A 14702-nucleotide genomic window follows, 5' to 3' on the forward strand; every position below is an offset into this window, starting at 1 on the left:
CAAATGGATCACTTGTGAGCAAGCAGAGCAGTGAGATACCTTACTGCTGACACTGACACACTGTAACAGTGATGGCAGAGCAAGAAAGTCTTTAAATGGAGCTATTTGTCAGGTACTAATGCAGAGACGAACAGAGAAGTCTGGATGAAGCTGAACGCTGATTTTCTGATATGTACAAGGGGCACATGTTGACTGATGGTGGACAACTGAACATCACTATGCAGGCAAAAGGATTTTGTGATGAAGCCAGCTAGAAGAAGTAATAGCAGAAATACCAAGAGCTCCCAGGGAAAAATCCTGACTGAACTGGCTGGGAACTTTGCCATGTACTCCACTGCCTTCCACTTTGTTACCAGATGCAAGGTATTTCTAGGTTTGCGAGTCTGAGTCTGCTTCTCAGTTGCAAACTGAATAGGAACTTACCTGGACACATCTTTCATTTTCTTCTTTGCCTATGTCCACCCCTGTGCCCCATGCAAAAAAACTCTTATGCACAACAAAACACAGCTATGAGGGATGTCAAACCTCAGGTTCCTGTCTGGGTGACCAGAAGATCAAAATGTTGTGATATGCCATGGTAGAATGCGTTCTCCTAAGTGGGAAGGAGTAGATGCAATCAGAGGAGCCATGAGTCCTTCCTTCCTGCCCCTAAGCACATCTCCCCTAGGTGGTCTGTAGATAAGTCTTCTAAAAGAACCGATCAACAGCAAGGAAATCAACTCATGTTGATTATTTCAAACTGTATGCATGCATTCAAAGTTTTCATACCTGAGGGGCAGATTACTTTAATCATGAAACCATCAGCTAGCTCCAGTTGTTATAAATAGCAGCTACACCTAGTGTCTCTGAGTTCAGCACCTTTGTGTGAGCGACAGTGTCTTTACTTACTACAGAATCGTATGATTTCCACACCCTCAGAGCCAAGGGTCATGGTATCTCATGAATCACACAAGCTCACATTGTGTGCACCTACAATTACATCCTGAGCATGCAAAGGTTTTAAAACAATATGGCCAATAGAAAGGAAAACAGGTGGGGCAAAGTTACTTTAGGTATTTTATATTACCAGAAGATTTTGTTTTAATTTTTTTTTCCCAACGTGTCTTGGGGACAGGAAGATAAAAGTTCCCGTCAGCCTTTGCCAGTTGAACCTCTATGACAAGCTACTTGGCTTTTCAGCATATTGCTTGTGGACCCTTTGCACAGTCACTGGAGTTGTTTTACTCTCAGCCTCCAAACAAACCAAAGAAATTCTAGCAGCTTGGCTGGAGCCCAGAAACAGCCTCTCCATAGTTGAGAACTCAGGTTTTATCACAAACTGACCTGAGGGTGCTTATCAGTGGGTAGCTTATATTTACCAAGCATTTCAAGCTTTGCCCAAGTCTTCTAATTAAATCAAGCCAAGATAGTTGTGCAATCAACATCATAAAAAACAGGTCAGCATATACTACCCATAAATTATCACAAAGCATCTGTCGGGTGCTTAATCTGCTTTTCAAAGTGAGGGGGCTGCCTTTGGTTAAGCCTGTGTCTTAAGCTACTGCTTCAGCCCCCTGTGGCTTGACAGTGTGCGATCGGAGGGCAAGATTGCTTGTGCTTACTGTACAACATGCAGTGTGGAAGCTGCTGACTCGTTATCAAGAGGTATCTCTACACAGGTTCTTTAAAGCTTTTAACGTTGGTCCTGAAAAGCTAGGATCCGTGCTAGCAGCCCTTCACATGGAACAATTTTTATTCCTAAAATTGGGGGGAGGGTGGTAGAACTGTTTACCTGTGTTGAGATTGGGAAAAGGGTACTTTGCGATATGTGGAGAGCGTTAAATGAAAAAGTTAAAGGTTTAAGGATAGAGCAGGGATGGGGATTAAGGATTTTCTCACTCTTTGGTCTGCAATTGCCACGTAACATTTTAGGGCATGGAATTCTGTGTGTTACTGGTTTCAGCACTTCTCTCTCCGTCTCCAAGTAAACTGTTGAATTTCCTACTTCACTTTGTCTGCTGCAACCATGGTAAACATAAGAGGTGGGCAAATAGCTCATGCTTTATTCTGCATGCACTGCAAAGGAGAAGAAGATGTAGTAAAAGCCATGCGTCTGACCTTCTACCCCTCTCCAATCTTTCTCCTGTACCTGTATGAGCTACCAAAACCTTGGAGGTAGACAGCTGAACAATATAGTACACCAGGTTTTTTTCCTTCAATGTCAAGTGAGAGAATGGGATAACAAACAAAGCTTTCATTCCAGTCTCAAACTCACCCACTAACATGCGTGGCTCCAGGAATGGCTGCAGGAAGAAGGTGATACTGGAGAAGGTCACTGTTGAAAAGAATACCTTCAGTATCAGCTCTTGTTCTAAATGGTCTAGCCCAGGCTGATGGGACTTTAGAGAGTACTGCATTTCTCTTAACAAGCAGCATGATATCTGCCTCAGGATAATCCTGGTTGGACCTTCATTGTGAGCATCTGACCAGCACCACTAACAAGTAGCCAAGAGACCATCAGTTTGACTGTATCATGTCTTTCACATGTCTCTGTGAGTATAAATGGAGAATTTACTTTAATGAGGGTCTCCTTATAGGATTCTTCTATGGTGTCCTGAACAGTGTCTATCAGTAGAGGGTCTGTCCTTTCTGGCAAACAGCAATACCACTTTCACTTCACATCACCTTCATTGTTCAGGCCTGATTCCCTTGAGGACACACCTTACTGTTCTGCAATGACACAGGACCAAGCAAAATACTACTGGGATTGGGAAGTGCTGTGCTCACTGTAATGCTTCTTGTACTCCAGTAACACTCCACTTCTTCAGTGGAAAAAGCAGGCAACTGGCTTCTGTAAGGGCTGTGACAATGGACCTGTCAGTCACCTCAGAATTTTAGCTCTGCAAGAAAGTAAATGGGTTTGCTCAAATCTTCTAGAGAATTCTTTCATTGCAATTGCATATATTTGCATAGTGATTCACAGATAAGTGCATGCCAATAGCCACTTCTGTGAACAGATGTTGACAGAAGCATCAACAGAAGTATCAGTTACGCGCAGAAGTATGTCTTTTTGCATGCACAGAGAAATGCATATTCTAGTAGTATGCTGGAAATTTCAGTTAGTTCTGCCTTTCAACATGTGTATCGAGTCACTTCATGCTAATCAGCCTTTGCAGAAGTATTGATGCCTCTCAGTAATATCAAGCAAGAATTTAGAATCAGAAAGGGAGAACCAGAAGAGTTGCACTGTGGTGATATTAGTAATAGAGACACTGTGCGCATATTTTATGACATCTTATTAAAAAAAATAGTAACATTCAATTAAAAATGGTGTGTTTGTCACACAGTGCAGTGATTTAGTATGTTCTTAGTCATTATCATAACAATAATGTAGCAAATATTGAAATAATTACCTGAAACTTCCAACGTTCGGTATGGGCTGTTTTAATAACAGGTTTGAAGGGACCCACCCAGCTGTGTATCTCCCTTGCTTGGTGGTGTCACCAAGATGAATCCTATGAAACAGGAAGATTCAGTAGAGAGCTGTCACAGACCAGGAAAGACAACACATTTTTAATCAAGCGTCAGCATCCTTTATGCAGCAAAAATACTTGTTAGCCCAAGGGATAACCTACTTTGATGATGACAGAAGCAAAGGAGGGTTTTATAGGTGGTAATATGTTTCCAGACACTAATATATTTTCCAGACCAAAATAAAATTAAGCAGTAGGGAGCTTAAACTGAGAGTCAGCAAAGTGAAATGCATGTAACTGTCCTTGGTTCTGTTCCACCTCTGTTATTCTGAAGCGAGTCAACAGTGCTACTTCAGTGACAGATCAGTTTCTATAACTAAATACAAAATATCTGAGATGCATTCAGACCATACTTTTTCTTTCAGGTTTCTATAGTGATTAAGATGGACTGTACCCACTTTTATTTGTATGTTGTCATCGCTATTTTCTTTCAGATTATACATAACTAGCATTTTCTGAACTTTTTTTTTTTGTTTAATCAGGGTATGAGATACTGAAAATCATCTTTCCCCATTTTAATACTCTTCATCATGCTTTTGCTCAGTGCCAAAGACATCAAATTTTCTGTTACTAGAAACACTCAAGCATCACTTTCTTCTTTTTAACTTGGTAAATCATCTGAAGCAGACCCCTACTCATCCAGAGGTCTGCTTTTATTGCAGAGAGGAATGGGTGGCTTGAAGAGAGCACCCTAAAAACAAAGCAGAGGAAAGGGCATGGGAGATGATAAATTCTTGAAGATTAGCACTCAAAATGTCAGGTCCGGAAGTCCTGTCCTGGGGGTTAACTTAACTACTCCAAGTGTGTACTGAGAGTTGCCAGCAGAGGCAAACTTTTGTACATTTTGTTGGGTATATTCTTCTTTTAATGACAAAATGGGTTTTCGCGTGACCCTCTGAATACTTGTCTGAAGTTTTGTCCCAGTTTACCAACCTTGGTATTTTGGGGGTAGGAAGGAAGGAAGGAGGCATACACAGTCACACAAAATTCTTAGGTGTAAAATCCTAAGATGGGTTGTTTTTTTCCCTAAAAAACAGTAGGGCCCATTTACAAATAGGTGTAAAGGTCTTCTCTCTGGCCCTTCATTTTGGGCATTTTTTTGTGATACAGGGACTTTCCTGCCTTGCCCCAAATCTTACTACAAGCCACACTTCACATAAAGTTAATCAGCCCAATTGCTTCACACTGCCATTTCCATTTCAGAAAAAATCAGCAGGAGTGATTTCAGTCATTTTTTGTGCAAGAATTTTTCAGGGGTTGAAATGTTTATCTTACTGACTTTGACTTGTCTCAGAGACGCAAGCTTCCCTTGACGCTGCTGTGGAAATGTAGCCACTAACACTAGATTCCAGCCTGTGTTCTTTTTCTTAGTTACCCAGTGTTTCAATCTCCTTCCTGTATCTGAAAATAATACAAATTAAATGAAGCACAAAGATTTTGCAAAATCCCCCTTTCACCATAATAGCTCGTATTGGTGAGGCTATTTTACCACCATTAAATGCAACCCCTGAATAAACCTTGAGCACCTTCATTTTCTTTAGTTCTCTCTGTGGATTACCTCCTCAGTAAGATGCTGACAAGCTTTGATATCATTTACATGCTTACAGATGGCACAGTCACCAAAAACCAAAAAAGCTGAGCTTCTGTAACTATATAGGCACTACCTTGCTATTTCCTAGGAATGTTATATGGTGAAATATCTTGTTTGTGAGTTGGTCAGGGGTGGCGGTGGCACAGGCTTAAAGCAGAATCCCAAAAATTAAATTAGTGGCCATCTGTGCTGCTGCCATTATATTACTTAACCACGATGATTCAGTTCTGTAATGCAATGTTTGTTCTACCAGGATAGGACTGACTATCTTACATATCACTGAGCACAGCGATGGATGGATAGATATGCCAGGTTGATGAGTAAAATCAAAGACCAGTGCTCAGCAAAACATATTTAGACTGATTATGAAAGCTTTTACATCTTAAGTTTACAGACTTGCAATACCTTCTCTCAAGTGGTAGTTTGACCCGGGCTGGAGGCCAGATGCCCACCAAAATTGGTCCATCACTCCCCTTTTCAGCTGGACAGGGGAGAAAACATATATTGAGAGGCTCAGGAGTCGAGATAAGGACAGGGAGAGATCATTCCGCAATCAGCGTCACAGGCAAAACAAGCTCAACACAGAATAAAGGGAAGAAAACTCTCTAATTTATGACACTGCACTGCACACCCAGTGACACCAGGGTTGGGTAATGAGAAGTGCGACCAGATCTTAAAGCACCTCCCCCCACCCCTCCCTTCTGAGCAGACTGAACTTTAATCATGATTTCGCTCCCTTCTTCCCCCCCTCATTGTGGCACGGGGAGGGGCAGGGACTGGGGGAATGGGGGGTTCTGTCAGTTTCTCACCAGTTGTTTTCTTTCTTAGCTGCGGGGTGGAGGGGGATTCCTCACACCCTTCCCCTGCTCCAGCATGGGGTCATAGAATCATAGAATGGTCTGGGTTGGAAGGGTCCCCAAGGATCACAGAGCTACAACCCCCCTGCCACAGGCAGGGACACCAACCTCCAGGATCTACACAAGGCTGCCCAGAGCCCCATCCAACCTGGCCTTGAACACCTCCAGGGACGGGGAATCCACTACCTCTCTGGGCAGCCTGTTCCAGCACCTCATCACTCTTTCTGTAAAAAACTTCCCCCTAATACCTAATCTAAACCTTCCCTCCTTTAGCTTTAGTCCATTCCCCCTTGTCCTACCATTATCTGCTCTTTTAAAAAGTCGAATCCCCTCCTGCCTATAAGCTCCCTTCAGGTACCGGAAGGCTGCAATGAGGTCCCACCACAGCCTTCTCTTCTCCAGGCTGAACAAGCCCAGTTCCCTCAGCCTCTCTTTGTAGGGCCGGTGCTCCAGCCCTCTAATCATCCTTGTGGCCCTCCTCTGAACCCACTCCAACAGTTCCACATCCTTCTTGTATTGAGGGCCCCAGATCTGGACACAGTACTCCAGATGGAGCCTCACGAGGGCAGAGTACAGAGGGACAATCACCTCCCTGTCCCTGCTGGCCACTCCTCTCCTGATGGAGCCCAGGATACCATTGGCCCTACGAGCTGCAAGAGCGCACTGCTGGCTCATGTCAAGCTTCTCATCCACCACAATCCCCAAGTCCTTCTCAGCAGGGCTACTCTCAAGAAGCTCTTCTCCCAGTCCCACCCACAGGAGACAGTCCTCCACGAACTTCTCCTAAATGTGATTCCCAGAGGCGCTATGACCATTGCTGATGGGCTTGGGCTTGATCAGTGACAGGTCCCACCTTGAGCCGGCTGGTGTTTGCTCTCTGGGGCCTGCAGAGCTTCTGGCTGCTTCTTGCAGAAGCGACCCCTACAGCACCCCTCCTTCTGCAGCACCCCTTCTCCACCAGAACCCCGCCATGCAAAACCACGACACCTTGCCAGGGCTCTCAGGAGTGTTCTGTATCTCAGTATATTTGAAGTGCAGCTGCCTGCATCCCTACAGGCATTCAACTAGCTTTACTCTCTCTATTTCAGTAACACATATCCAGTGCCAATCCAGTTCGTTCAGTCAGTTTTCCAGACTTGATAGTAAAGGTTTGGGCAGTGGAATTGTATCGAGATAGGGGGCTATTTCTCTGACCCCTCCACATATTAGATGAAGCAAGTTGCATTTAGATACAGCAAAATAAGTGCCTAGGTCTCCATAATACAAGAAATAGCCAGAAAGAAAATATGATAGACTAGAGGAAAACAAGCTCGAAGGAGAACTTGGGCCTTTGGCTTTAAACAGTGTCCTGACTTTGTCAAGGATTTCTGGGGAGCACAAGGACTTAACTTACCTTTAGATTTCTCATCTCTGTTGTTTCTGGTTACCTTGTTTAGCAATTATGTTCTGCTAAGCAGAGGAGTAACCAGTGAAGTATGGAGCAAAAGTCATGTTGAGATTTGGTGAAGGTGCTAAAACATGAAATGGGTACTTTGGAGTACAGTCACTCTGAGCTGGCTGATGTCAAGAAGTGATATTTAATAGATTCTACTAAAAATAAGTGTGTGTGCAGCTATTCAGTATTTTTAACTGATAAAAATGCAAGTTTTTCAAAAGTCTAGTCGCTGGAACTGCTTCTCTAATGAATCTCCTTTCCTTTATAATAAAAATAAAATCACTTTTTGGCAGGGTTCTCTAGAACCAATTCACAAGTCTATTTAAGTCTGCTTTCCAAAGTTTTATTTTTGTATCCTATTTTCCACAGCTAATGAGCAGTGCAAAGTATCAGTTGCTGAAGCATGTGGCTTGAGCAGCACTGGACTCGCTGGGCACTGAGTACTAAACCAGAAGTTAGTTGGTAAAGCTCTGAGAAGCAGCTGAAATGTATTTCTAAGCTTTGTTTAGGATCACTTCCATGTATGGAATAATACCTCATCGGTATTATTACAATATCTTCAGCTGTGTTTTGAAAAAAATATCCTCAGACCTTTAGCTTGTGCTTAATAACAGTGAGAAATTAATAAGCTGATTAAAACTCTATTCTTTTAGGCTCTATTCTGTTTTTTTCTTCTTTTTTTTTTTTTACTTGGGAGTATCTAAAAGCTCCAGGTATGGTTATAGGGTTGTATGCACACAGGAAAAATGTGAAAACGAGACAGCACCAACAGCATCATTTATAGGGGTTGGTTTGTTAAGACTACTGCTAAGGTATCCAAGTTGCTGTTTGTTTTTCCTTAAGAAAGCAAAGCTTTGTAAGGATGGATGAAAAACAGGACAATGAGGTAGCTGAAGAGCTTTGAGAGCCAGACTGGTGAAAGCAGAAAACTCCTTGCCTGATAATCTCAGAGTGGGGTAATGGAAGAAGCAGTATGTTGGAAGGAAATGAAGTAGTCAAGCATCTGTTATTCTAAGTACCTAAGTACAGTCTGAAATTCACCCTTGTTCTGCAGAGCAGTGGAAGAGCAGGCGTGACTGAAGCGTTACCTTTACACTGAAGGGAGCGCTGTGCTGAAGAAGAGTTAGGCTGAAGTTGGTAAAAGTCTGTCAGCGAGCTGCCTCTCCAGCCTGTGCAGCCCTCCTGCTCAAGCCTGGGCCTACTGGAGAATTCCCTGTAACGAAAGGGATGAGCGTTTTGCCAGTTACAACGCCAGGAGTGCTTTAGACTAGGTAAATACTTCCTAGTTCTTAACATGATATTTAAGACTGTAATTCCCATTTCACACTCTGTAATTTAGGTATTAATCCTTGACTCATCCTTGACATTCTGCTTTACACCTACAAGTACTTTGGTGCACAGTGTGTTTTGGAATTTAACAAAATTAGATATACTGCACTTTGCCAGAGAATGACTAGAGAAAAAAAAGGTCCCTTTTTCCTAAGCTAGCTAAGTGAAAAGCACAGTCCTGCAGCTTTAGCAGGTCTGTGTGGGTCAAGGCAGCTATTCCAGCATTTCACAGGGGGGTCTCCATCCACCAGAGATGAGTGAACTGTGCAGAAAGGAGAAATCATTTTAACCTATCACCTAAATTTGTTTTACATACTTTTCTGTATGTTTGTGCATCTGGGTAGGTATGTACTCCCTATAGAAGCTTTCTGCTGCAAATCTTTCAGATGGGAACAGTTCTGCTTTCTCTATCAATTTCATGGATGATCTCTCCATCTTACCCAGTCCCTAGCGAGCCACACCTCTGCAATTATTTACTTGAACCTGTGATTCAGAATGTCTCCCGATATTTCCTAGCCTTATTTAGTGACTTCTATGACAGAGATCAGACAGAATGGGCCAGCTTCTACTTTTCTTTTCCAAGTTAGATTGTGTATGTGTTAGTGGAAACCCATGAGACTTAAATGCTGTGTAGGACATCAATGGCATCTGATTTGGGAGCCAGAAGCTGGTGATGGCTGCCTCCCATCGATGCCTCTTGCTACCCTTGCTCCCTTTGTAGCTTCTTTTTAGATACCCTGTCCAGCACCCATGTTATAGATGCCAACCCCTGCGCTCAAGTAGAAGGTTAATGTATGGCAAAGATCAAGACTTGAAAGTCATTGTCCTGCCTGTAATTAGGATGCCAGTTTGTGTACTGGAGTCAGAATGGTCATGTCCTGGGGGAAACTGCTGTTTGTGCTACTTGCCTTTAGCTTGATTTTTTTTTTCCCCCCTTCTTCAAAATTGTAGTTTGGTCTTCATGCATGGAAACTAAAAAATTGCAGAAAGGCTGAAATATGTATATAAAAATTAAGTGATTCCAGAAGAGCAGCAGCAATGGGGGAAGTCTTGGGACAGGGTGGGGGCTTGGGGGAACAGTCACTTAAGGAAGAGGTTCCGTGTCATTATACCTTACTGAAATGTAAGTGAATGTACTGAAGTGTACACCTGTGAGTTAAAACAAAGGCAAGGCATGGTAGACCTGCCCTGGTGTCCTACTAATGTTAACTGTAGAATCACAGAATGCCCTGAGTTGGAAGGGACCCATAAGGATCATCAAGTCCAACTTCTGGCTCCACACAGGGCCAGCTGGTGATCCTTACTTGGTCACAAAACTAATGATCTGTCCTTTCCTCACGCTCTCTTTGTTGTTCCTGTTTTCTTTCAATAAGCAAACAGACCCTTCTCCCAGCAGCTTTTGCTACTGATTTCAATGAGAAAATATTCAGATGGTAAATTCTTTCAGGCAGGGATTTTTTTTTCTTCATCGCCTGCCATGGTGAGACTTTTGAGCCAGGACTATGGGCATTAGGGACTCAAAAAGGCAAACTGGGAAGAACAGTAGTGGAATAGCACAAACTGTATTTCCTGAAAGTTATTTAAAGCACACATACATAGTGCTTAGCTAACTCTTTTGTGAAAATACAGAACTGCAGTGAATTGAGGAACAAAATGCAGCTGGGATGGAGCTGTCCCTTCTAATCACAGCAGAGGGAAGCTTATGTTATGTTAATTATGTCTTGGATATTTGATCTTCTCTACCTGGGTCAAGACCAGGCTCCTTCTCACAGCCAGCTCTAGGTTTAGGCAAGGCAGCAGTTCATAGTGACGTGGGCTGCTGGGGAGGAAGGGAGCCTGTATAACTGCAGTGGCTACAGAGCTCTTTGCCCGAGCTCTCCTTTGCTTGTTTGCTTTGCCAAGCAGCCATTGCTGGGGAGTTTCAGTCCCTCCCAGGAGCAGCACTTGCTGCCCTGACCCCTCCAATTCTCCCACTGGCAGCAGAGAACCAAGCCCAGCTTCTGTGGCAGAAGAGACCCAGCACCCACCGTGCTCGCAGCTGCCGTTCTCAGGAGCGCAAGCTACTCTGGTTTTTGCTTGCCAAGTTCTAGCTTTTATCCTGCTCAGAGATTTTATTAGCCAACCCAATCCAAATGCACATTGCTGTGGTTACTCTTGAATAAATTAGCTTTTTTTAGGTGGGGGAGAATGGGTCTTTGTAGTTGCCTGTCATCTCTGAGCCCTTTGGAGTCAGCTGCTGAATCTTGCACTCACCACTGCCCTAGCCCAGCTTCAGTTGGTGAGCTGACCTGATGGAACAAATCAAAGCGGTGGTGATAGACGTCCTCAGAGAGAGAAGATGGCAAGGAGTCTGTGACTAGATGATGGGAATTTATTTGTTACAGAAATGCATTTAAGTTGTAAGAGTAACAAAGTCAAGTATATAAAAATGGAAGGATGTTTTATTGGGATAGTAATGACAGATTGCTTTTTGGGTTTTTTTACTAATAATGATGATACCTGGCTTTATCACAATACTCCAGGTGACTGGAAAATCCAAAGATTAATAAATTAACTAAACAGCATCATTTTCTGAGATGACAAAACACAGCTAAAAGCCTTTGCAAAAACCACAGAGGACTTGAAGAGCAGAATGCTACAAGGGCTGGACAAATACTTATTTTAAGCACCTCAAATGTATTTTTTCATTAAGAAGAAAATGGTCAACTGAGTTCTTCAAAGGTTCTCATGTTTTAGAATACCATGGTGGCTTTCTAATCACCTACAGAGGACTGTAATTCTCCCTTCTGCAAATTAACCCAATACATTATTTCTATGTGAGATGTTCTAGTTACACCATCTTGCTCAATTATTCACAATACTTACCAGAGGAAAGGAAGGGGGAGGGGAGTTCAATTTGCAGCAGAGAAATTTAGGAGATGTTAACAAAAGAAATTATAACCCTAAGAGTATTGTAACACTAGAAAGGCCTACCAGGGAGGTTGAGTGGTCTTTCAAGGAAGGTTTTAAAGTGTAGGCTAGAGAAACGTCAGCAAAGAATGATCTTGGTGAGGTTAATTTTGCCTCAGAGCACAGGGATTAGGTAATTTCTCGAGGTAGCCTTCTGTCTTGTATTTTTGTGAATATGTGCTTTTGTTGTTGTTGTTTGCTGTCCTTTTATTGATCTATCCCACTATGCTGTTTGTCATTTAGACTGCAACTCTTCATTAAGTACTGCCTTCAAAGACTTTTTCCTTCTCCAGTAATCCTTTTCCTGGAGAGCGCGCTGCATCTCTCTCTTATTAAACACAGGCTCTTTGTGTGTTCCAGTCCTCACCTCCTCAGGCTTTTACAATTGTTTCCAGCAAATTGCATTTTCTCATCGGCTCCCGGCATTGAGAGGAAAATTACAGTCTGCAAGTGAAAGTTCACATAACTAAAAAACGTTAATGTCTCCCAATGTGTGCTGTTCACATGGGGTCAAATAGTGGGCTTGCAGAAGATGGGTGTAAAACACAGATTGATTGCAGTAGTGCTGGCATTTGGCTAAAGGATCCTGTCATATACAATAGAGAGCTGCTATAGATACCATCCAACTAGTCCCTTTGGCTATGGACGCTTTAATTCAGTCATATACTGTATCCCATTTTCAAGCTAAACCAAGTACAGCATGTTCGCCCTTGTTTCTACAAGAGACAGCTCATTCTCATTTGCTATGAGACCTGCAGAAACCTCCTTGTGAGCTGTGGATGTTGAGCCACCACAGGAGCAAATGAAGAGCCCCATTAGGCTTGAAGGGGTAAGAGGAGAATTCTCAGAGAGAGCTCATTGCCACAGGCTCTTCCTAACAGCAGTGAAGAAAGCCAGGCAGGATTACTCTGAAGTAACCCAGGGAGAAACTGGGTTTTGCTGACTACAGAGCTTGCTTCCCAGCTGAAGTACCTCATCAAATGTGAGAACCTGGAGCAGAAGCAGGTGTGGTGGCCCAGTTCAAGCACCATTTGGCTCCCTGGCCCGGCCTGGATGAGAAATTTGTTGTTGGATGATTTTGTGGGAAGTTGTTTGTGCAACTCTGTGACAAAGTGTGTTTCCTACATGGCTTGTGGGCAGAAGCCCCTTTTTTTTGTAATACTAAAGCATGTGCAACACCATATCTTTGCCACAGTTAGTGGATTTCAGATTAGGTCTGATTTAAGTAGAGACTGGCTTTATCTGCATGCATTACACAGCTTGGATCGAGCTGCTTATGTTCCCATACCTACAGAAGCCAAAATCACAGGCCGAGTAAGAAATACATGAAATATCCCACGTTACGGGGTTACAGCCAGCATGTTTTACAGCACACTGCAATATTCACTCCATGCAGCAACAGTACCCTCCTTCCTCTAGACTCTGGCCCACTCCTGCACATTGCCATTTCCATCTACCCAGCATTTGTAGATCCAGATAGGCAGTATTTCAGGGACAGACCTTGCAAAGACAGGGACAACTCACCTTGCCTTTAATTTTCTATGTGGTTCCTTTGCTGGGAAGGTACCTGGTTAGACCTTCATCCCACTGAACCAAGTTAGGAGATGGTAGGTATTTGCCAATGCTCTACGCCTCCCAGAGGGCTAGCACAAGGAAGGTGTAAGAAAGGTGATTTGGAGGGAGCAGCTGGCACTGCCTGGCTTCAGTCACCATCGTAATGGTGCTGTGCCCACTTACCTCTGCTGCAGAAGCTGAGTTTCCTTTGTACAGAAAAACTGTAAACAAACATTCCCTAAAGTTAGTTGGTACTTTTTCTTGCCTGTGCTGAGCATCTCTAAGAGGTGCAAAATTCGGTGTAATTTTCCATGTTTTCTCTAAGCCTACTATAAAGCTACTCAGCCCAGTTTGAAGGCGATACCTGCCCTTGCTGACTGTTGGCTGTTACAAAACTTCTTGTTTGCAGAGCACCATACTCCAATAGAGAACATGAAAATTCAGGCAATGGCAGAGCCACTCTGTGTCTTGTGTTGAATGAAGCAGACCCCTTTCACACTTGAATCCCTACTTGAGATAGCTGGGAGACAATCTGATAGCCTGGGCGTTTCTGTTATTGTGTAACAATGACAGAGGTGGCATATTATCACACAACAGCTCTCCTTTTGTTTGTCATGTTTGTTTATATATATATATAAATGAAAATATATCTGCAGATTTATATGTTTACATCCTATGAAAATATCTTTATATATTTCTTTAAATCTGGTCTACTTGAAATGGAGGCGTTTGACCACTTCAAAGGGGGTAACAGAAAGAAGAAGTTATTTCCTAGTATGCTTGTATTTAATAATGCTTTTTTCTGTGTGGTGCTAAGCTCTGTTTGAAACGGGTATAGATAAAAGATGTAAAGAATAGGAAACAGCAAGGAAAATGATCTGGACAGCCAAATAATAACAGGGTGTTCTCTGATACTGAAACTTCATAACACAGAGATGTAAGCAATGAATACTCCACATATCTCCTGCTTGAAAAGGAGGTTAAAAAAAATCCACATTACTTTTATCTTTTCATTATTTTTATTTTAATATTTTAAGCCCTGAGTTCAAGCTGACTTTAAGTAACTTCTAAAGCTATAAGTGGCTAGGCAGAGGAAGGATTTCCAGAGGCTGCTTTGTAGCTTTTAAAGTACTTTCTGTGACAGGGACCCCTGATCGCAGCCTGCAAAGATATTAAATACCGTCACTTCTGCTGGTTTGATCACCACTGCCTGATTTCTCCCCGTTTCTTTTCCAAAGACATTGCTAGTTTTAATACTGGGCATTCCGAGACTACAAATATGACCGTTCAGGCAAGATATTTTTGGCCTTTGCTAATTTCTTCACCCGCTTTTCCAAAATGGGTATTTTTTAATTGGTCACTTGAGCTTTTTTCGGTGACGTTGAACCTCTGATGCATGTCACTTCAGCAGCATTTTCCAAACATTGTAGGCGTCACGGAGCAATTTTAGCATAGAAAGAAGAGTATAACTAGAG

General features: G+C 42.8%; 1 long non-coding RNA gene across 1 annotated transcript in view; it reads right to left on the reverse strand.

Moving 5' to 3' along the window:
- Positions 1 to 2748: 2748 nt before the first annotated feature.
- Positions 2749 to 14702, reverse strand: part of LOC311205681 — a 34681-nt gene continuing 22727 nt past the window's right edge. Inside the window, exons 3-4 of the long non-coding RNA XR_014618169.1 lie at positions 3393 to 3494; positions 2749 to 2879 (exon numbers count right to left, since the gene is read on the reverse strand). This is a non-coding gene — a long non-coding RNA (uncharacterized lncRNA). The remainder of the gene's footprint in view (positions 2880 to 3392; positions 3495 to 14702) is intronic.

The sequence above is a fragment of the Gallinula chloropus genome (genome assembly GCF_964237585.1).
Source record: "Gallinula chloropus genome assembly, chromosome: 2".
NCBI lineage: Eukaryota > Metazoa > Chordata > Aves > Gruiformes > Rallidae > Gallinula > Gallinula chloropus.